The 22068-nt window shown below is 36.8% G+C and overlaps 2 long non-coding RNA genes across 7 annotated transcripts in view; both read left to right on the forward strand.

Moving 5' to 3' along the window:
* The window catches only part of LOC116243591 (uncharacterized), a 233907-nt gene that overhangs the window by 98583 nt on the left and 113256 nt on the right, over positions 1 to 22068 (forward strand). The gene's annotated exons all lie outside the window — the stretch shown is intronic.
* On the forward strand, positions 497 to 2443 carry LOC149916168 (uncharacterized). The gene is made up of 3 exons (XR_016470599.1): positions 497 to 638; positions 901 to 1028; positions 2294 to 2443. It is a non-coding gene; the product is annotated as an uncharacterized LOC149916168 (long non-coding RNA).

A 22068-nucleotide genomic window follows, 5' to 3' on the forward strand; every position in this document is an offset into this window, starting at 1 on the left:
GGATATTTCATTCTAGTCAGTGTGGATATTTCATTCTAGAAATGTCATATTTCTGCAAAGTACAGATTTAAAAGTTTTTGTGGTTTTGTCCCTATTCAGACTTTAGTTTCTGAAAAATTTTTATTTTCAAGAAAAATAGAAATTGCATTTCTTAACTATCCGTCAGTGTTTATGTTCCACCAATCATACACCTGGCAAAATAAAGTTTAGTCTTTAGTACTTGTCTTTATAATTTAATGGCAGAATGTTGTCATTGAGTTCCTTTCATGCACATTATGATTATACACTGTTCTTCAGCAAAACGTATGCTTCCTTAATTAGTTCCGGATTGGTTCTGCCCTTAGAAGATTCAGCTCTTTCTCCTGCATAACTACTAGCACTTTTCTTCCAAACCATCAGCTTCCACTTTTCTTGACCAGCTTTTTGGCACTTTTTTTGCAGATTGACTGCTCATTTTCTTTTTTTTTTTTTTAACTTATAATTCAACTAGGTTTCTCCTTGGTGATGCTAGAAGGCTAACAGAGTGCAAGGAGACAGAAGATCTCTGCTTTTAATTTTAATATGTCCTCTAACAGCAGTTACTGAAATCCTTTCTCACCCTTACTATTGAAGAACAGGACATACTTACTCACTTTAAGGTATTAGAACACTATTGAGTTGCAAATAAAATTTAATACCTGCTTTCCAGTGGAGGCACAATGCTAGTAAATTTGGTCAGCAAAATCAAACAGTTTGAGCCACAAGCAGCTCCAGCTCAGTCACTGAGAGCAGATTCTTTTCCTTGTTAATCTTTTGAGTGCCTGCTTACATGTCTGGGAAGTGTGGAAATGCTAGCAGGCTTCAAAACAAAAAGTCTGGGAACTAGTTTACATGTGCAAAATTCTTCTCTCCCACTGGCAGTGTCAGAAATGGCTGAGCTGATCAAGATGAAAGCACCAAAACCAAAAAAAAAAAAAAAAAAAGAAAAAAAAAGAAAAAACCTCAAGCCAAGAGAAAGAGAGACTCATAGAAGATGTCAACATAAATGGGTAAAGTTTGAGCCAGAAAAAGCAGGGTGTTAAAATAAGAGTGATGCTGCAGTGTTAGTATTCAGTGCTACCTGTAACTCCCTGAATAACAGCACCAAATAATCATGATATTATTTTGTGTATTTTAAGTACTAGTGAGAATGAAGCTTCTGCTATAATTTCTATTAATTCACACAGGCTTTCATAACCTAGCTATAGAACAAGTGAGGAGGAATTGCTCAGCTCCTTTCCTTTATTATGAGCTATGTTGTTTTGCTGGAGCTCAGAGGAGGTTTAAGAATTATATCATCAGAAAAGAAAATCAGTTTTATTAGTTGATTTATTTTTTTTTATACTTCACCTTTTAGGAGGCAATTATCTCTACTGCATAATTTCATATTTTTAAGCCAGCATGTAAATTAACTAAAGAGATATGTAGATTCATTTTGAAACAGACTCAAGCTTATTCATTTGTCAGATGTGATTATAATGTATCTTAACAAGTTTAATAAAGTGTGTTGAAGTGGTGTCACTATGAAAGTATTCCCAGCGATGGCTGCATTGATGTGAAACAGTTCCCTGACTATTTTGATTTGATCAGAGCTATGCAGCTAGCTTCACATCAGGCATTTCCAGGCTTGATCACTCAGATTTCCATTAATTTTTCAAGCCTTTCTCTAAAATCTGCTTTATAATTTATTTAGTTGTTTCTTTGCTACAAAGAAAGCTGTTGGAAAATGAATGTCTTAGCTGCTTAAACATTTGGCTAGGTAAGGTTATTTACCAACTCACACAGGCAAATCCATGCAGTTAACTCATGGATGAAATCAGGCCTTTGAATGACAAATATCTCCATGGTCATTCATATGGACAACTCCGGGGTTGCCTACTCTTTTCTCAGGCAGAAAAACCAGACTAGTCCACATTAGTGTGGTCACTGGTATGAAAATATTGAAGAGAGCCAGGAGTGACTGAGTAAGAGAGTCCTTGGCTGGTAGGAAACTTTGAGGGCATCCAGCTTTGTGTGTGGACCTAGGGGTAGCGGGGTGGGTTCAGTTACAAAAGAGGTGGCTCTGGAAAGCTCCCTCGGGCGAAAGTGATGAGATACTACAAATAGCAAAAGAATAAGTGTTTGCATGCTGATTTAGTAAACCTCTGACAGTGATTTTGTTTTAGCTTCCCAATAATATGACGAGTCTACCTTAGGATGAATGAAGTAGCCTCTTTACAATTCAGTGCCTTTCATAAATACACTTTCACAGTTGTGCCATTGATATCTGTGACAGACTCAGCTGGGGCTATGGCAGAGATGGCTGAGGACTGGCTGTGGCTCCACTCACAGGGGCTGCCCTGAAGACCCAGTGCCTTCCCATGGACACCTGGTGCAGTGGTGAAAGGAAAGGTAGCAGAGGTAGATGTGATTAGGGGGCAGAAAAATAATAGGTGACTCTTTGTGTTATAAACTGATAGACATTTTGGACAAGCTTGTCGTATGAAAATGCCTTTGGAACTTACAATTACATTGACAAATAGTACGATAAAATTATCTTGTAAGAAAATATTTATGTCCAAATGTCCAAAGAGACTGCATCAGGTGGATTGGAGAGGAAGAATGTTACGAAACAGAATTTACAAGAGAGAGTGAGTGTGAAAGAGGAAGTTATTTTACCTTCCTATCTCTCATATTTCTGCCATGCACTCTCCCTTCCTTGTGCAGTCTTATCTTCTGCTTATTCTGTGTGAAGAATTTTATGTGCAGTTAATTCTGTGGACTAGCAGCTAGTATGTTTTTGCAGTCTGCATGTATTTCCCAGAAGTGCTGGTATATGAAGATCTGGGAATAAGCCATTAAGATTTGTGAGGGACTTGTTCTTTCCTACAGGGTGTTGTAAATAACTTAAAATAATTTGGACTTAAGCAAAAAGGAATTAAGAAGTTGACTGGTGCTAATGAATACTAATGATTGTTGGAAACATGATCAATGTGAAGCACATATTATTAGTGAAGGTGCCCTTCTTAAACTTCATTAATCACCAAGATACCTACAAAACAACAAATAATACCTTGTTATTTGGTAACAGCTAAAGGAAGAGCTGGTTTATAATAGGTGTTAAATTCTGCATTCCTGTCTCATACTGGTGCAAAGCAAGTTTTCTTTAAGAGTTTGTGCTGGCATAAGTAAAAGATGTTTAGTGCCCTATTGGTGTTTCAGCATATGAATGGATCTGAATTGAATAAATGACTAATCCTGTTCAAGTCAACTAGGCAACATGAGAGTTTATAGCTAGCCATGTATTTAAATACAGGCCTCTAGGGCTTCTTCTATAGGAGCACAGCAAGGCCATGACAGTGTATAGACAATGGGACTGTGCTTTTTTTTCAAATCCCATATCATACAAAGATACATCATCCTACTTTTCCCTAGTTAAACACAATCAACATAACATGAGTCTCTGAAGTTAAATGCTTGTTAAACATGTCTTCCAGCTTTAGCTGCTTTAATGATCATAGTGGTGTTGCTTGCTGTTATATGCCTATTTTATTATTTTTACATAATCTACAGAGAGTTTTTGTGTATAAGCTTCATCACTTCTGCATTTCTTTCTCCTGCATGAATGAGATCATTTATTATTCAAGTTCTGTCTGAGCATCATTGTCCTTAATTTCCTCTTTCTCAATAGAAAAAAAAAAACAAATACAAAACAAACCCAAAAGCATGTATTTTCTTAGAAAAGATTTTAAAGCTGTTCCAAATGACAAGAGGAGGAAAGTTTTGTTTCAGATCCAAAGAAATAGTTTTTGCAGTTGGCAACTTGTCTTCATTTTCTAACAATGTCAATTTATCAAATGGAATATGCAACCTCTTCCTGCCATCCTTGCAACACTTTTAGTAGCAGTGAAAGTGATCTTGTTATTAATGGAAATAGCTTTTTCATAGGGCCATGTGTTTATCTTTGTTCTGGGCATGTATTGAGTTTGTGAGAACAAGATTGGGGTTAATAGATTTAAAACAAAACCAAACAATTTATTGATAATTCGGGGCTACTATACAGGTGTGTATAAATAATGAACAGTAAAAAGGGTACAGCTATTGGTCTTTGTGATTGATTTTGTGCCTGAAGGGGTAGTAATAAATGTACAGACATTATTTTACTTTTTCTTGCAGTCATTTCCCTACAGATACTGTAACAGTATTAAAATCTTACAAAACAAACCTGTCATTGAGAATTGCACACTTTTAACAAAATGCCATACTGAAAGCTTGTTGAATAGGGACCTGGATTCTACCATTGTCCATCTGTTATTTTTCAGATCACAAGTTTTCAGTTTTCTTGTTTTGCATCAGGTATTTCTCTCAACTAACTTTTTAAATGACAAAGCAGGGATTGTGGCAGGAAAGTTTTAGTTCCTTCTGATGTTCAAGTTATTTCAGAAGTATATTTGAAACTTAACACTTGATTTGTATTAGTGGGCTATCGTCTTTTACTAATGACATTAATGAGAAGGCATGAATGTATAGCGGAGCTGCTTTAACTTCTTTGTAGCAGTGCTTGAACTTAACAAAGCTAAGGAAGTGTTATTTCTAAGAATCTATAAATAAAAGTTTAATTATTTCCATTCAGAATTTTTTCTATATTCCTGTATAGAGGAACCTTCTAGCACAGTCAAATCAATTGCTTCCTTTTACAATCTACAATTTGCAGTTAGCCCAGACTTGTCTCTCAATTTGTCTCAAACAAAATGTACCCAAAATTGTATTCAAATGTATTCCAGAATGAGAAAATTGGATAATCTCATGTATGAAATGAGACTTGTGAGGTCTGAAGTAGTTCACTGTCATTTATAAATAAAGGAATAATGTTAGCTTTAATACTATTAATATTTTAGCAGATACTGATTACTCTTATGATAGTGTTGCCTGTTACTAGAAATCAACATTTGAATACTCTTCTATGTTAAGATGTTGATCTCTATATGCAACTGCATAGGAAACGTTTTGTGTTGGAGTTGAGGGGCTAAAAACCATGCACCTCAAGGCTTTCTGTGAATGATTATAGATCTAATTAGGATTACTACACAGTGTCAAATGATTTCACAAACAAGAAGGCAAGTAATTAGGTAAATATTAAAGCAAAAGAAAAAATAAAAGAAACAAACAAACAAAAACACATCCCACTGTTTAATTTTGATGCATTCATTTTTGGAGTAATTTTAAGGTGTGGGAAGGGCTGGGAAAGGGCTTAACCTAGTCCTACCAGTACTGTTTTGCCTGTATTTATAATGTATTTTTCACATTATTTTTGCACTGAAGAGAAAGGAAATAGTTGCTTGTAAGAAATAAAAACCCTCCCAGTAGACTGGAATGTTGAATTATGAATTATGTCGTCTTTTTCCCAGGCAGTTGAAATAAATTCATTCTAAAGATGGATTTACTATGTAAAAGATTGCTACATAGCAATATGGAATAGTGTGTTTTGGGAGAGTACAACTCTCTTAAATTATTATTCTACCCTGTCTTCTGTCTTTATTGTATTCCTCTTTTCCAAATATCCCTGTCTCTCATTAGGCTGGTAGTTGTATTAAGATATTGTCTTAAGTGACGTAACACAGAGCTACAGATTACTTAGGAAATTATTAGAAGATAGAAGTTATTTCAAAACAAATGGAAAGTAGTGATTTCTCTTTTTGTTCCTCCCTGTTTATCCCGGTGCATTTCTGATATTCTTTTCAGCAGTTTATCACATTACCAAATTCAACCACATAACCTTGGTATTTGCAGTGTATTAACAGGAATGTTCTACATCATAATATCTGAAATAGGGGATAGCATTTCATAATCTGTTTTTCTCCCTTCCCATTGCTATTGTTCCTTATCAATCTGTTGCAGTTGCAGAATGGAAGTCACACTATTGGAAGTTATTTATAGTGAACTTTGTGAAAGGTCAAATACCTTAGGCTGTTTAGATGTTTTTATTAACAATATTATTTCCTATTTTCATTCTGTTTGAAAACGTGTCAAAACGCTATTTTTTTTTTACAGTGTAATATTTAGAAAAGAAATAGGTAGCTTTCTGATCTTTGCTTCGTAAAATCTTTCATCACAGAAAAAAACAGGCAACAGAACTAATTATTCCTTTTTATATCTTTTATCTGATTTTGTATTGAACAGTCCAAACATGATAGATTTAGTCAACATTATTTATAAATGCTGAATTGATTAGTTGAGTTTGGAACTGGAATATCCCCAGGGTACTCAGATAAAGAAGAAACCTGCAAAGCTGGTATTAGAAGCTTAAGAACATAGAGAAGAACTTACTACTACACGTTTAGTATCTTAATTAACAGAAATACCAAAATACTATTTCTCAGCTTATGTCATAGCTCTTTGAGGAGGTTACTGCCTGACTTTGGGGCAGAAAGCCTCTGCACCATGATTCACAGCCCATAAACCATGTTTTTGATAGGTCCTAAACACTTTTGTTAAAACCGGAAGTGATCTCCTTTCTGTCACTCTGAATCTTCCAAGAGAGAAGATCGTGGGGCACCCCATACTTCCATACAGAGATTCTGCACCCAGCTGTATGGTCACTTGTTCCAGTGGGAAGTCTGGTGCTTTGCTGAATCCTTGTCGAGCCCATTTAATGAACTGATCAAGCAACAAATGAGCCAATACAAAAACAGTCAAATTGTTATTCTGATGTATTTCTTCAAAGGACCAGACATGCTCCAGCCTGTCACACTGAAGACTAAGGGAGAAGAAAGGCTGAATGCAAAGGAGGAGTTAAGACTTAAGCTCCAAAGTAGCACGTAAACTGTATTTAGGTACCATATAATTAGACCAAAAGGAGAACATGAGACATATTCACTGGAGAATTTGAAGGAGAAAGTGAACCTGTTTCTCTGGTTTTAATAATATTGAAAAAAAATGCTGCCGAGGGCAGCAAACCAAAGGGCATGCTTGTTCTAGCTTTGCCATGTTCTGCTCTCACCAGCTCATGGATAAATGTGGAGTGCAGCACTGCTCTGCACTGTCTCTTTCCACTCCTAGCTGTGTTTTTGACTGAAAGTAGCATCTGGCACAGTGTTTTATGCCATCATACCTTTCCAAATATTCCCTCTGGGGAGCATAGCAGGAGAGCACCTAAGCTGAAGATTGAGAGGGGAGTTTGTATAAGATGGTACCAACCTGCTCAGCTCTGATAAGACTGCTGTCCTTCTGGGCATGTGCAGAAGCATGTCTGTAACACTTGAAATATTGCTGGAGAAAATGTGTTCGCAGGGAGTAGACGATAATTCTGAGCATCACTGTTGTGAATTCAAGCACGTAAATTCAACTTAGATCTTGCTTCTGGTGGGTATATCTCATTTTGAATCTGTATAGTCTCCTGTCCACTGAGATTTAGAAAGGCATATTTGATGCTTCTAATTAAGACTTTGCAAACGTGAGAATTTGGCGTGTGGTCCCAAAAGGATTTAAAGAAGTAGTGGTAGGAATTTTATGAGGATGAGTTAATAAATTGTACATAGTGGTGGAGAGGCTGTTTAGGACTGGTTGGAGTAACGTGAAACACTGCTGGCAGGTGTCTGTCCAAATTTCAGACCTCTCTGACTCCAAATCATCTGACTTGGATCAACAAGATGTTCAGTTTTCTGAGGAATTCTCTTTCCAAGGAATCTTGTTCTTCATTGTATTTTGGTTGTTGTCTTCTAAATACATTTGGAAACATCAGTGCAAATTACTTTGGTTTAATATGATATCAAGTACATGAATACATACTGTATTGAGTCTCTGAAAGTGCTCAATGTGAGCTAAATGCTTTTAAGAGTATGAATAGATTTAGAGTCATACGATCTTTGCTTCCTAAAAGCCTCTGAGATCTCTTCTGTCCAGCCAAACTGATAGAGTCATAGAATCACTGAAGAACTTAGGTTGGAAGGGACTGTAAAAATCATCTAGTGCCAACTCCTCTGCTGTAGATAGAGTCACCAACCCCTAGATCAGGCTGCCCACATCCTCCAGAAATAGGGCACCCACAGCTTTTCTGGGGAGCCTGATCCAGTGCCTCAACACCTTCTGAATTGAAAAATTCTGCCTTACATCTAGTCTAAATCTCCCCTCTTCTAGTTTGAAGCCATTCTCCCTGGTCCTATCACTATGACAACATGTAAATGTTGGTCCTCTTCCTGCCTTCAAGTACTGGAAGGCTGCAAGGAGATCTCCCCAGAGCTGCCTTTTCTCCAGGCTGAACAAGCCTACCTCCCTTGACCTGTCTTTATTAGAGAGGTGCTCCAGCCCTTGGATCATCTTCGTAGCCCACCTCTGGACTCCCTCCAGCAGCTCTATGTCCTTGTGCTGAGAACCCCAGACCTGGACAAGGTACTCCAGATGTGGTCCCACAAGTAGAGTAGAAGAGGACAATCCCCTCCCTCTCCCTGCTGGGCACCCTTCTTGTTGCAGCCCTTATGGACTGCAAGCGCATGCTGATGGCTCTTGTCCAGGTTTTTGATCTACTACAAATCCCAAGTGCTTCTTCACAGGATTGCTCTCAAGTTCTTCTCTCAGTCTGTGGACATATCTGGGAATGCCCTTATGCAAGTGCAACACCTTGCGCTTGGCCGTGTTTGACTTCATTATGTTAGCACTGAGCCTGCTTTTTGAACCTGCCTGGGTCCCTCTGGATGACATCCCTTTCTTCTGCACCACTCAGCTTGGTGTCATAAGCATGCTTGCTGAGGGGACACTTTGTCCCACTACATCACTGAGAAATGTGCGGAAGAGCACCAGTCCCAATACAGACCTCTGGGGAGCATCACATGTGACTAGCTTCTCCCCCTGAGCTCTCAGTTAATGTTTCAGCCATCTTCTGCTACTTTTATATGAGTCAAACTCTGATCATCTTGCTCGCTTAGAAGCTGTTTATTTCTCATTTGCCTATTCCTTTACAGTTACTTAATTAAAAGGTCTCTCAAGAAAGCACATTGCTACAGCGCCACATTGCACTGCTTTTGTCAAGATATATGTAACTGCTTCTGTAGTAACTGTCTTGGGATTTAGGAGAGTTCTGTAAACAGGGTTACTACTCTGTCTTTGAGTATTCCCCATATTATAAAGAGATTGCCCTTCAGCCTGTAATAGGTTAGAAGTCTGGTTTTTACTACAATGAGCAGTAACATAACTGAAGCAAATTTCAGTGCAATTTGTATCAACTCTTACTGTTAATTTATTGTTAGATGCTAATAAATCAATTTTTAGCTTTATAAAAGGACTGTAAATTGATTCTATAATTTGAGCATGCTGAAATTATTACTGCTTAGGACCTTATTAAAACATTTGAACACTTCTTGCCTGTACAAATACACTGCTATAGTCTGACAGGCTCAATGGCTTTTATGTATGTACTACTGCAACAGTATAATGATTTTCCTTATTATAAGAGAAAATTCTGATGATTATTATACATTTTGTCTTTAATTGTAAGCTATATTTGTGTAACTACATTAAGCCCCTATCTGTTTGTTTTTCATAGTGCTTAAGGGAATCCTTTCTTGACTATTCAAGGTATTTATGTGTTATGTCCATTTCTGCCTGCCCTTCCTGCTAAAATAGACACCAGTGACTGTAGGCACTAGGAAAACCTTTGTTTCTTCTTGTCAGATTGCAGAGAACAACAAGAAGTGCTCCAATTTTCTTTTGAAATTCTTCGAATCTATTCTGGGGCAAAAAAGGTACAAATTTGGAGAAAATGCCTTAGCATTATATTCAACAAGGCAACATTTTTTTCACTGTGTTGAAATGTCATCACAGGTGTAAAACTCAAAATAATGAAGTGGGAGCAAATACCTTGCACAGCAGAGATGTGAAAAGGTGAATTTAACACCTAACAGGTGTTAAGAGCTATAAATAACGGATGTCTCAGCAGTAATTTAATCCTTTGTCAATCAAAGCATTCACTACTGAGAAAACATCTCTCTGAGAATGCTGTGTTTAATGGAAATACTTCTTAGTTTGAGAGGCAGAGTGTAATTTTACTAGTGTGACACTGAGCATGATGCATTTTCAAACTGTCTGGGAACTCTCAGATATGAAAAACAAGTTTTATTGCAGATAGTCATAATATTTTCTTGTTATTCAAAAATGCTCTACAAATAAAACAATGGTAAATAGGAAAAAAATGCTTTCTTATTCAATATCTACATAACATTTGAGCATGGACTAGTTTGGTCTTCCTGTACAGTTATCAGAAAAGCACTGTAAAATTACATGGAAAATAAAATAAAGTATGGGCAAAGAGACCAGCAAGGTATTTAACAGTTCTTTGTCATGGGCTTGCTGAAGTCTGATATCCACACTGGCAGACTCTGAAAAATAGAGTTTTAGGTAGGTGTGGGACAGGAAGGGACGCTGTGTGTCACATGCCTGTGTGGCTACATTTGCTGCAATGAGGGACCGTGGCAATTGCAGCCTTCAGTCAGCTGTGTGTGGGCTTCACTTGGAGCTCATATGCAGTCACAGGCTAGCGACAGATGTCCTCTTCTGCATCTTGTTTTGCCTATGGAAGCAATTATCATCTGTAAGCGATGCCTGCTCCCTGCTGCTCGCCCTGTAGGGTCTTCTCCCCTACCAGCACAATTGCTCTTTTGAAAGCTCTCTGACCCATTTCAGTTAGAAAGCTGGATTCAAAGAAATTCACTACAGAAATTGTCTGAAACGTTTCTGCTCATTCTGAGTGAAAGGAGGTAACAATGTCACTGACAAAGCTAGCTTTGCAAGGAGAAAGCAGGAACAGTCACAAGAAACTCAGCAAAGGCTTTTTGTCTGTCATATCTGGGTCTGAAAGAAAACTTGTGTCCTTATCCCCTTGACAGAGCAGTCTGTGGTGCGGCTGACAGCCCGCGGAGCTCTGTGCTTCTCAACCACTGGTGTGGCTGTGCCACCCTGCCCGACCTCAGGCCCAGTGAGCTTTGGAACACTGCTGCTGGCTCAGAGTGCCAGCCGGGTCTGAAGAGCAGGCTCTGAGTTACCGTTTTCATCTGGTGGATATAATTAAGTACAGTTCAGCAGGTTAATTCGCATGCTTATGCACGTTTATGTTCAAGATTAGGGTAAAATACAAGCATTGTTTTGTTGTAAATAACTGCTATTGAAACAGTTCACAGTAATAGTGATCATATCTAAAGTAGAAATGATGTTTTAGAAACGTCTAAACAAAGTTTTCTATCTTGATATGGACAGTCACTTGTTTTTGTTGACTTAAAGGCTCAACATCCCAGAAGGAAGCAAATTAACAAAAGAGCACAATATAGTTCATTTTTGTTTCAGGTTGAGGGACAAAGTGTTAAAAATTCGAATAATGTGTTTAAAATGTAGTAGAAAGACACAAAGATAATTTTTTTTTCATTTTCATTTATTCTTCTTAGTAATACAGAGCACATAACAAATAAAGATTGTATATTGCATACATGTTTTAAGCTCTCAAAGCCAGTGCTGCATTTTCACGTCCCCAGTTTGCCAGGGGAGATGTATTTATTATCTAAGTACAGTGTCACTCAGTAGATATCCTGCTGACTTCATTTACGGTAAGCGGTTCGTCAAAAGCACAGACAACTCTTCCTTTCCATCTGCCGTTCAGTTAAATTCATATTACATTCAGTTGGTATTTATATAAATTGCTGCTAAGTTCTTTATCTTTGCTTCTGATGGTTAACTGTTTGGTTTTCAAGATCCCTTCTCCAAAATTAACAGTGAGTGCTCATGCTGTTTTAAATTATTACAATTCATTCTGCTTGTTTTTTAAAGAATACTTTTTTGTGCACTAAAAATAAGTTTTCCTTAATAGCAGGAGAATTCCAGTGGAATAGTTTTTGCCTGATACTGCCGGTAGCGTGGGTACCTTTGGGCTTGCTCCTCTTCTCTTTGAAACCAGCTCCTACTGAGTTCAAAGGGAGTGGGATTGGAGTATGGGTGGAACAGGGAACTGACTTCCTAGAATAGCCCCTGCTGGGAGCCTCTGCCTCTGAGTTACCATTGCAATCACAGGTCAAGTGGAGCTGAGCACATCTGGCATTGTGCAGCTGAAGAGATGCAAAATAGCGACTGGTGAGAGCTCTGGTGGCTCATTGTACTGATTGTAGGACTTGATTGCCCAAGCTGCTCACTTTGAATGTCGATGGAGGAAGAGGTATTTTGTGGTAACATCTTAAGTGTAAAGTGGTTTGAGAGCTTGCTTATTGTATTTAATAGCCTAGTGGATGCATCAGATTTTGAGTCCCAAGAATAGGAGTGTGTATTTTCTCCTATTTATTTAGTTTGTGGTTCTGTGTGGGATTTTTTTGACTGTAGAGGCTGGCTTGGCCCACTTCTATTGCATGTATGAATCTACTTAATTTTTTAAGTGGTGGGAATAGTACAACAGCCTCAGACAGAAAATAGGAATGGTTCTCTAGCTGCATTACTATTTATGTTTGCGTAGGAAGTGTATGGGACCCTGGTATGGAATGCATTGTGGTCAATAACTTGCACTTATTGCAAGTTATACACATGCAGGCTGTCAAGGGTGACACACTTATCTAACGCTTTCTGACAGATTCAGCACAGTTCTTAGCTGGCAGACGCGCTGTTTGGACCAAATGTTCGAACACCAACGCTTTAGGCAAAGAGCCAGTAACTGTTTGTCATGCAAATATAAATAACTGATACCACAGCAGTGGTGGCTTGCTGCAGAAAAGCCTGCTTTCTGGTGGAAATACAGTCCACTGTTTGTATTTGAAGAACAGGTAATGGAATATATACATATATTTTTTTTAATAAAATATCTAAGTGGGAGAGAACAATTAGTAATATTCTCATAAATTCTGTAATGTTTAATTACACTACATATCCTTGGAATCTTTGAAGCTGCCATTCCTTCTGTGTTGGAACAGTGCGGGGCAGAATTTGGACTTTTCTCAGAGCAGGAACATAAGCTCTGCTGAGCTTTAATCCTCCTTCCTGTCCCAACAGAGAGAGCATGTGCACACATGGGCATAGCTCTTCTGTACTTGCCTTTCTCCTCTTAGTGAAAAACCTAACATATAACCTGGCTATATTTATTTACTTGACTTAGAACTCTGCTAGCAACATTCTGACAGAAATACTTTTCAGTGTAATATCTCTGCTTGTAATAGCAGTTAATAAGCTTACAGTCTCCAACTTTAAATCAGCTCTTCTATTCTTAATTCATTTGTGCTCATGTCCTAATCAATAGAGGCAATTCTGCAGTGAACTTCAGCAGCTGTTTGAAAGCAGGCCTGCTACAGTAAGGTCTTTAGGACAAAAGTGGAAATGCAAAGTGAGGTCTTTCTGGAAAGACAAATGGTAATGTCTGGCTGAAATTGAATTTGGATTGGTGAATTGTAATGGGACCTTTCCTTATCATAAGAATCAGTGTCTTGATTTTCACAGAAATATCAAGAAGCAGGCTGCCATACTGTTGTGCTCTGAACAGATGTTGAGGTAAAGGAGTACAACAGCTGATTCAGATACTGACTGCTTTTGAACAATTTGTGTCCTCCACATGTATGGTGTAATACTGTTTTTCTTAAATTTTGGCTCTCAGTAATTATGTATCTTCTTAATTTAATTTAAGTCTTAAATTCTTCAAGTACTTTATTAAGTCCTTTTTTTCTCTTCTGCATGATCCTAAAATATAAATAAATGCTTCAGTATCTGGAAGACCAAGTTTGATAATGAAAGTTCTACCTGTGCTTTCAGAAAACAGTTCCTTATTCTTCTGTTTTGCTATAAACAAGGATAAATTCTTACACTCTCATAAAGTCTAAGTCATATGTCAGTCACACCATATAAGCATCTTTTTTTCTCTTGCATTAGTGGCAGGAAAAAAAAAAATGTCAGAGCTCCTGATTTGCTTCATCTTTTTACTTGTTTCAAGTCTTGGAGTCGTGATGCATAAACATAACCAGGACTTTGTTATCCTGCTGCAAAGCTGATGCAAAAGTGTAATTAACTTGGACAGTGACATCTCTGGGTAACCCATCTAGTCAGTGCTTCAGCTCTTTGTTCTCAGGAAGTGTTAAAGCTGTTGTTTTATTTTGCTTTATCTCTTTGGTATTACTCTGCATCTTTCAATCCACCTTCAGTGTTCTTTTTTTTTTGCAATGTGTTTCAGAAAAATGAAAAGCTACTCCACCATAAATAAAAGTGATGGAAGTATGTAGGAAGTGTATAAATAAGTTATTTGGCATCATCCTTAAAAGTTATAATCTCACTATCTTGGCTCTTCGTTAAGACAGATGCATTAAACATCTGCCCTGGTCATCATTCACTGCCAGAACTGTGGCTACTCCAAACAGTTGAAAAGCCCAGTTTTCTAATTGAGGAGTGATCATTCTTACAATAACAGTTTTGTGGATCTCAGTTACTGAAGAAAAAAACAAAACAAGACACTGTTGTAAGTACGTACTCTAAATAATGCAACCCAGGATTTCACATCATTCAAACTAGCAGACATTTTGAAATAAGTGCTTTGTTTGAGGTTTTGTAATCTGCTTCCAAGCAGGGAAAGGGAGGTGATTGTCCCTTTTTACTCTGCCCTCGTGGGGTTTCATCTGGAGTATTGTGTTTTAGCTAGACTTTATATTCCAAGTGGCACAGTAAGAATTGTGTTTAAGAGAGAAATGCTGCAGATTCAGTTCTATTGCCTGATATCTTCTATTTAGTCAAGAATTGCTCTATCACAGGTAGCATTAACAAAGCACGTGGTCCAGCTGCCTCTGCAGGGTTAATCTCCTGTTTGTTTCGAGAGGGCAGTGTTAAGGTCACTGTTAGCCTTCACATTCTTAGTGTAGTCCCTTTTTTGCTACTGGTATATTAAGCAAAACAATTAACAGCTGTGATGGAATTCCTTCTTTAGAAGAGAATCATGTTCAGGCACATTAATTTGTTTTGATTTGTTGTTTCATATGGGATATGCTTTTGAAAATACAAATATACACAATCTCATTTGCAGTTCTCCTTCACGAGAAGCACATGTGTGTACACAATCCCATACTTGCTGCTTGTGGCAGTATCAACAGATGTTTCCCAAGCATCTAAGTGAAATTTGGTAAGATTTATGGAGGTCCTTAGTTTGTTGGAAGATTTATTCTGCAGTCTTGAGCTGCCCCAAGATATTTCCTTCTCTTGGATAAAATATTTTCTGTATTCCAGTGTTGGTTTCTGATATGCTCACTGATTAGAGCAGAAATGTTTGCAGTAAATAAGTTATTCCAAAATCAAATAGGTGTTTTGTCTTCAAACAACTCATGCTTTTAATGCATTTTTGCTCAAGCAAAAACAACGCTGTAAGTCATTCTGTGATTCTTATTTTCAAAATAAAGGGGACACCATAAAATTTCGAAGAGTTTAGGAACTCAAGAGGGTATATGAGAGTCATATCTGGGTTCTGTGCTTGACATTTGGTAACAGGTGGCAACTCTCTACTCTGGAGTAATTAACTGGGATAGGCAGCTGAAATCAGAAACGAAGCTGATAGTGAAGAGTTGGTGCATTATAGGCTACTTCTCATCTTGCTGGAGAGGTTAGAGAATAATAAAATTATGTAATAGTTATAATTGCAATACATTCTGCCTTTATGGGAAGTGAATCCTGTATTTACTGAATATACAGTATATGAATACTGAAACAAGCTAGAAAATTGGAATTGCCTTCAAGGCAAGCCATTCTTACTCTTGCTGATCTGTGTAAGAAAGAATTTAAGTGGGGAATATTGCCAAAACATATTGCAAAATGCAATGAGAGATGCAGTCTGATAGCATGCGTCTTTCAGTTGGAATGTGGATCATTTAGAGCTTTAAAGCAAAGAGAGACAATCAAGAAGTGGTTTCTTAATAATTTCCAAATGTGTAAAAAAAAATCCTTAAAAATAGAGGAAATTGGTATTGTTTGTGCAAGCACACTTTTATTAATGTTAAATACAGCAGAAATAAGGCAGTGCATGATCTAAGAGTATTATTAATGTTTTGCATGTGAATGAGTTATATATAGACATGTAGCTGTTTCTGCACACGTATGTAATACATAGCAGCAATTACAAATTGGTTATTCTAAGCAAGTGCTCAGGACAGGTGTCTTTGGAAGGTAAAGCTCCGTCCTGCTTTCAGCTGGGAGAGAGATGATTTTCTTTATTGTGTGGTACAATGCTATGTTCTGGCTCAAGCTGAAAAACCACGGTGATAACACACTGATGTTTTAGTTGTTGCTGAGCAGTGCTGTATGGAAACAAGGGCACTTCAGTTTCTCAGCTTCTTAGACTCTCCTGCCAGTAAGGGCTTAGGGGATAGAAGCAGGGCAGCTGACCTAAACTGGCTCAAGGGTTGTTCCATGCCACATGGCATCATGTGGGGAAAAAAAAAACAATTGAGGGGAGCAGACACTGCCTGGGTATTGGCTGGACATTTGTTGCTGGGTGGTGAGTAATTGCTTTGTGCATTTATTTTGTGTATATATACACATGTATACAGCAAAAGGTTGTGTGGTATTTAGCTGTTTACCAGTTAAACCATAAGAAGGTTAAAAAAACAAAAAAAGTTATTTCTCAAAAGGCTTTTCTCTCCCCAGCAGCACTTTTTATGACTTGCTCTTGCTCAGCTGTTATTCTTCATAACAGAACTTAGATACCATAGAACACTAAAGATGCAACATTAGATGTTGTTTGAAACAACTTACCTCCTTCTACATTCTTTTTTTTTTTTTATTTTGAGCATGTGAGCAGAATTAAGTATTGTTACAAGAAGCTTTCTGATCAAATATTTTATCTTTAAAAAATGAATTATGGAAATGTTTGCCAAGCCTATATTTGCTGTTGCCTATGGATCAATTTCTCATAGACTAATTTGGACCCTAAAGCCTTTCTCTGTAAAACATCACAGTGTAGAAAATGCCAAACTAAAATAAACTGTTAAACTAGCTGTTTAGAGAATTGTACTTTCAATAAGTGCAGCCATCTATATTTAATGTTATTTGTACCTCAATACAAAGCTGAAAATTAAACTATAAAAAGCATATGGCAAACAATAAACAAACAAAAAACCTAGCATCATAACAAAACAACTCTCAGTAGAAGTGTAATCCTACACTTTCATGTCAAGCGTTTTCTGTGCATAGCATCTGATTCGCTTTTATCAGGAAGAATTTCTTTTCAGCATTCAGGCATCATGGCTGTATAGAACAAAGCTCACAGAGATGGACAATAGAAAGGATGCATGCACTTGTGAAAAAAAGTGTATTAGAATTCAATAGAGTTAAAAAGAACAATATTGTGTGGAAGCCCAGAAAGAAATGAAAATGCTTTATTTTACTGCAGATTCCTTTTACATTTTTGGAGGCCCTAGTACAAGCTTTCTTTGACTGACTCCCTGCCTGAGATTGAATTCCAGTTTTTTGATGCATTTGCATCTCTGTCATTAATATCAGCAAGTGCCTGTGATAGTTGTGAAAGATTTGTGATAGCTGATACTTTTGTACACTTAAGTAGTATTTCAGAAAAGTGACTGTACTGCTTTTTTTGTTTGATCCTATTGAAGTCTACTTTGTCCAAAATAAAAGAAAGAACGTATTATTGGTGTGATAATAACTAGGTGTTAGGCATATTCACTTCTAATAATTGAAAGACTTTTTTTTGGACACTTCTTGCAGAGAACCAGAAGTACGTGAGGTTTGTTCTCATTATTATGCTAGATTTAGAGTCCTCTGATCTCAGCAGAGAAATTCTCATTGTGTGTAGTGGATTATAGATGTAGCCTCTCGAAAAGAAGTCACTTGTATTTTTTCTTCCTCTAAACTATTGTGTTTGGGCATGTAGCATTTTGGGAAAATGCATGAAGAAATGCCTCTTGCTCTTGTCATACAGATATAGGAAAGATTTTCTCAACCTCTTTGTCTGTTTAGAAAATCACTTACCTGACATTTTTCGGACTGGAAAAATTATTTTTTTAAATATTTATGGCAGTTAATATTGTTCAGATACTCAGATACATTGAATGTGTATCTATTAGAGCTTGCTTAAAGCTAAGTTCAAAGGTATCTCTTCCTCAATATCAAGTGTTAATAAAATCCTGTTTGATGTTAAGTGCTGCTGCGTATATGTACAGGTTACACTTCTACTTCCACAGAACAGAATATAGTAACATTATTTAATTGGTTGGAATGAAGCATAAATTTTGATATTTTCTCATTTTTAAGTTTGTTTTTTTTTTTTCCTCATTGCCTCTCTGCCTGTCTCATATATCAGCCTTCTGTTATTTTGTCATAATTATACTTGTAGATCAAATATCAGTAGAGTTATGATGTTGTAGAGACTCAAAGAATGCTTCCAATAGATGGCAATGGTGCTTGTACATAAGGAGACACTAAAATAGGTGATAAAGCAAAATTTATTTGCTTGGTGTTGTTGATTTTGTGATTGGAATATAAAGGGAAACATTTCAGGTTATTTTAGTTTCTTGCTAGTAGAACACAGAACAAATCTTACCTCAGAAAAGAGAGGCTTATCTTTCTCATTCAGTCATCTTTGATGTGTTCTAGGGCAATCAAACAAAGAAGGTCTGTGTTGTCTGAAAGCGTATAGAAGTCCAAATGTTCTCATTTGAAAGTGGTGCATGTTTGATACTCACAGCACTCGAACACTAATGTGCAACAGTGAGTACTTATTTTTCTTAAAATTCTGCTCAAATTTTTCAGAATTTGAAAGGAATTTTTTTGTGGTAATGGTTGTAGCTCTTTATGAAAGAAGATTTGAAAATAGTCTCCGTATGCTTCAGAGACTTGCATTTTGTTGAAGCTGATGGCTCCTTATGTTGGACCAAATATTGTTCCGTTCTGTTTGGAAACTGTACCCTGAGTATTGGAGACTGCATTTGATTCAATGTCAGTCAGTACAAGGCAGCTAGTGTAGATTGCTTAAACATAAATCTTTAAATAGTACATGGGATTTAAGGTGATTTGTCGGTGCCTGTTTGCATCCTGCATGCAAGCATATGTTGAAACAGGTTGACTGAATTAAAACCAGTGAATTTTATGTATTTAGTGTCCTAGCAGAGTACTTCTTTATCTTAGTTCTGTTTGCAACCAAATCTAATTGCTAAGCCATGTGTAAATACTAATCCTCATCAAGAAGTGATATTGAATATTATTGGTTGGAATGTACACAATGTGCTGTGAACCAGTGCTGTATAAGAACTTCACAGATGAGCTGTGGCTTAAGAGGAGGAAGTATATTGAAGTTCCTTCCTTCAGAGAGGTATAGAAGTCAACCTTGCATGATAGCAATAATTTTATAGCATTAATGCCATCTTCTTTGTTATTAGACAAAATTGCAAGTGTGAAATTTCTGTAATTATACTGATCGCAGACCTGAGCAATAGCAGCTGAACAGAAAAAATGGTAGAGGATGGGAAGATTGATGTTCCCCTTTTGTGGGTTGCTGCTCTTCTTTTCTTCAATACAGAGAAGGACTTTCTCCTGCTTATGGATAAAAAAGAGAAATGCTATCTGAAAGGACTGGAAGAATCTTTTCCCAGGTTCTTCCCAATAAAAGACCTTACAGCATTCAAACTGTGTTAATGAACATATGTTTCAGGGTCATCTGCAAAGGGGGAAACTGCCAACACAGGCTGCTTTGAGTCTCAGCAGATCACTGCTGTAGGGGGAAAAGGGTAACAAACATAGAAATTTCAAGGCTATTGTTGCAGTTAGCACTGTTGGAAGGCATGTACTGATCTGTGGAATATTGTACATAGGTTTCGAAGGTAATGTGATGACAGCTTCTTTTGCTCCTAGGTAGGATGTTCATACAGATCTTAAGCAATTATAATACATCTGTTCTCGAGAGAGACTTTTTGACTACCAGGTATCTTCCCTTTCATCTGGAAATCTTGCTTCTTTCTACTTTTGCAAATTGTATCTTCATTAGCATACCATTCAGATTTGATAGGGTTGGAAGAATTTACAAGCAGCACTGGTTTACTTAGCCTGGATTTTTTCTAATAACACTATGTAAATTATCAGTATGTTGTCCCTGAGCCATTGTGCTGGACTGGCACAAAGATTGTATATATCCTAAATCCATGATTTACACATAAATTCTGAGAGAAGAATCATCCAAGTGCTTTGGGACTCTATGTTCATTCCAAACTTTTTTCTTCCTTTTCTCTCTGTGGTCTCTTTGCAGTTACTGTTGATCATTCCAGAGTTTCGACAGTGTCCTAATTATCACAACTGCTTTATGTCTTGAAGAAGATGTAATGAAGAAACTGATTTGTTCTTGTACTTAGCAAACAGAGCAGTAGTTTATGTGACCATGAGCTTCACTGGAGCTTTTCCTTCCCATAGATCAGATTCAGCATCATTGTATTGCCTTATAGTAATGTACTAGTTGAACACTGTTTAGTGGTAAAATTTTAGAATTTTAGAATTATGTAGAATTTTAACACTTTGCTTATGGAAACCTTTCTTTTATATATCTGAATTAATTTTGAATCTTATGGTATTACATTTTATACGTTCACTCATATACATGGACCGATATTAAAATTTTCTTTGTGCTGTATAAAAAAAAGCACTACCATCCTCAACAAGCAGTCTCCACCACAGGGAAGTAGTTCTTGTGAGGCTATTCCTGTTAGGATGTACATTCCTTTGTGCATACAGTGTGCACACCTACAGGTGCAGGAAAACACAGCCCATATGCTTTGAAGTATGATCACTGTCACTTAGTGCTTGAGAGTTTGTGTCATAAGGCTGTAATTTAGAGTAATATGTACAGAAAGGTCTATTCTGCTTTTTTTTCTCCTACCAGTCTGACCCACATCTGTTGCTGTTTTGTCACACTTTTTTTTTTAAAGGTGAAAGGCATTTTTATGATTTTTTTTTTTTCCTCAAAGATGAGCTTTTAGGTCTGAAAACTGTTCTTTGTGTTCTAGCAAGAGAAAAAATTTGTTTTTAGGGGAGAAATGGGGATAAGACTATGAATTTTTTATTTAACCCCTAAGGAGCTGAGAAGATTATTCTGCTCGTTTGATAAGGCACTGACCTCTTTGAAGATGCTAGCATTAGAGAAGCCATTAGGATGGTAGGGTTTTAGAAATTCCGCATCAAAAGAGGATTCTTTCCCAAAAGAGTTACAAAAATGTATTGTATTGGCTTAGCTTTGAAACTATACTTGTTTGAGTATTTTTAATAAAAACTCAGTGAACATTTGCTCGTGAACAAAGGTAGTAATTCTAGCAAACTTTGTTCTATACTGTACTCAGACAAATACATTAGAAATGTAGAGATGCTATGTAGAGGTGCGAACAGGTTTTTTGGTTTTTTTTTTTACATCTATTTTCAATATTTCATATGAATTATTTTAGAATATAATCTCATGACAACAGATGCAAATTATAGGAACCTAAGCAGATTTTGTTGATAATGTCATCACTATGAATCAGAAACACAATGAATGATCTGAAAATCTGACATATTATGTAAAAATAAATTAAAATATTTAAAAAAATAAACAACAATCTTTATAGATGTCTGGAACAACAAAAAAAGAGATCCTGTTCTCTACTGATCTTGTTAGCTCAAGATAAAATAAGCAAAGTTCCAGAGCACTCGTTGGATTTGTTTGTTTTAGCTGAACTTTACCAGCCTGTTTAACCTATTCAGGAGTCATCCTGTTCTCCTCCAGAATGCTGAAGATTTTCTGGTTTTATTTGAATACAAGGTAATAATGAAATGCTGATGCATGAGAGGATGCTTTACTTTCAGTTACCTAAATGTACCTTTGGTCTTTTAAACTAGTATTATTAGTGAAGAAAAATCAAGCACAGGGAAAAAGTGGAAAATGCAGAGCTTTAAAGAAAAAAAAAAAGGCATAGATAACAGGCATAATCCTGTTATTCCATTCAGCAGTTCACAGAGTTGTCCTCATTGCTTCTGATTTTTTAACCTTATCCTTCTAATTGTTAGCAATAGTGTTGGCAACAATCCTTGTGTTGATATGATATTATATATGTTGGT

The sequence above is a fragment of the Phasianus colchicus genome, chromosome 13 (genome assembly GCF_987193195.1).
Source record: "Phasianus colchicus chromosome 13, bPhaCol1.hap1.1, whole genome shotgun sequence".
Taxonomy (NCBI): Eukaryota; Metazoa; Chordata; class Aves; order Galliformes; family Phasianidae; genus Phasianus; species Phasianus colchicus.